Here is a 2,739-nt window from a genome sequence, read left to right as displayed (position 1 = left end):
TTCGTGCATGTTGCAACATTATCAATTATTGCTGTCATGACAGCTCCTCCAGACCAAATTCTGGAGTGCCCTGTTTCTCCGTCTGATATCTGATTGACATAATTCTAAAGCCCACATGAAGCTTATAAAAGGTTTTACTTGTGACTCAAATTTTAGAGAAATCCAATGGTCGGATTAAGATTTAGACACCTGGATGCAAAAGTACAGGTTTTTGATAAAAATCATTTTCAAAATTTTCAAATCTCATCCTAATGGTCACAAACTTGTGGGAATACTTTGGACACAGCAAATAGGACTAAAAACACCTGATAGAACATTTAAATGGTAGAAAAACCCTTTATACCAAAATTTGACCACTCGGGTGCCATTTCCTAAAATGGACCCTAAACCCCCAACATGCACAAATCATACAAGAGTGGCCAAAAACTATTCCAAATATCATATACACATATGAATACACACCCTAAATATTTTCATTTGGCTCAGAGATCTCAGTGGGGCCCACGCACCCACTCTCTCTATCTAAGGTATATGTTTTCCTATAACACACCATTTGCAATGCAACCACTTTGCATTTGCTTGTAAAATCACATATATATCAAAATAAATATTTGCTTGTAGTGGAAACTTGGTCTACTAAATAAATCCATCAAAACCACACACCATATCCACGTTTCCTAACCACAAGTCTACAAGCAAACAAAAATTCATACACAAGCCATACAATCCACACATGCTCACACACATATACATAATCATATCTTACTGGCACCCTAATCCTAAATACATTACAATAGATTTGCTCAAAAGAAAGGGGTTGCAGTTCTTTATAATTCACAAACAACCCCTAGCTCTGCTCCTTTCCCCGTCTTCCACTGGTTCCTTCGCCTGGACCTATAATATTGAAAAGAAAGGGGTGAGACAACTACAGTCTCAGTAACAGAGAAATCTACATTGATTATTACAAAGTAAGCCATAATCAAATAAATGAATAATAAATTCAACATAGTATATAATTTAGCCATTTAAAATGCATGAATGCATGATGTAGGCCGGTATGGCCTTTTATGACCAATAGAATGCCTTCTGGCACTCTTTAACTCGCAGGTAAACCTTATACCTACTTGTACCTCCACATGCACAAAACATAATCTAAGGCATGATCTAATCCCCCGAACTGCCTATTCCCCTTCGACATGAATCTTGAGCAGTCGAAGCTAACTCTCTCCCAGAGCCAGCCCGACTTACTCTCCATGTGAGGGCTACCTTGGCCTAGGCACTCAACCTCACACTTCATATGTCAGATTCTCTCTCCCACTGAGAGGCGTCAAACAATCAATACACTAATGACTTTAGTGTACTGAGCCCATAATTTGTAAAGCAACACTGAGTACTGGTAGTGTGCCATAGAATATCAAAAGTCCACACCTTCTCATTGATAAACTCCCACCGAGATCATGCCTTTTATTCGTGTCTACCTTTCCCGAGTATTGACCACTTCAACACTCTAAGGTAGCATAACATTTATAAACCTCCCTTAAACGGTTCCTTAGCCTATCTAAGGTACCTTACTTAGTTACACTTCCTTAAGTGCAACTTCTATTCCTTATAATTAAAATACATATAAACAAATCTCGTTTCCATAAAAACATTGTTGTTAAACAATTAGAAAACATATTTGCACTATAATCAAAGTAGTACCACATAACCCCTTATAAAGCACACTTAATCTTTCAAACCACGTAATGCATGATAGATAGTAATATTTATTCAAAAATAGCTAAAATAAAGTAATAAGAAATATAAATTCCCCTGTTACCTCAACCCTTTGCTACCAAAAGGGTTCCTCTTATACAAAATAGGGCTCAGCTTGTTCCTTAACTTCCGAACAAATTTCACCAACAATTCCTACAACATATAAGTAATTCACATCACTTATCATGTCAAATAGCATTAATGAAGACTATAACTCATACCACACAACTTGGGTTTATGAACCATAATCCATTCCAATGGTCCATATATTAAACCAACCATTCACATAGTATCACTTAACCACCAAAACCATTTATTAGCCATCACTAGGCTAATTTCTAATTTATATAATTTTTAATTAATTAAAAACCTTCACTTAGTGTCACCAACTTTTATTATTAGCCCTTATAATGAAAATCAAACCTTAATTTAAATCTTATTGGGCTCAAATAGAAAAATTATAACTAAGTCAATAGGCTTAAACCATTGAGGAGCAAAACCCAATCTCTTGGGGTTTGATTTGTGCCCAAAACACCTCTTTTCATTCAATTATCCACTCAAAACATTAGATCACTATATAGAAACTCAAAACATCCTTTCTAGGATCCAAAGAAACAAAAGCTTACAAGAATAAAGCCTTTGGGATCAAAATCCACAAATTCCCTCTACCAAAAATTGAGAAAAACAAAGAGGGAGGGAAGATGATTGAAGTAGGGAGTTTACCTATCACGTAGCCAAGCTCGCAACGGCTGTAAAGCCTCCTAGATCCGAGCCTAACTCACTCTCTTTCTCCTTTCTTCTTCCTCTCTCTCTCTCTCTCACGCATTCATTTCCTTCTTTCTTTTCAGTTTCTACCTTCTTTTGCTCTTTAAATTGCTGATCTAATGCCTTGAAAAAAATTACAAGAAATGGCCCCACATTTTTTATTATAGCACAAAAGCCCGGGTCAACTTTGGTAATTTTTTCTATAGTTAAAAATCAAAT

Source organism: Prosopis cineraria, unplaced genomic scaffold (assembly GCF_029017545.1).
Source record: "Prosopis cineraria cultivar Desert tree isolate PC_DT_omini unplaced genomic scaffold, ASM2901754v1 PC10, whole genome shotgun sequence".
Taxonomy (NCBI): Eukaryota; Viridiplantae; Streptophyta; class Magnoliopsida; order Fabales; family Fabaceae; genus Prosopis; species Prosopis cineraria.
This window is presented reverse-complemented; position numbering follows the sequence as displayed.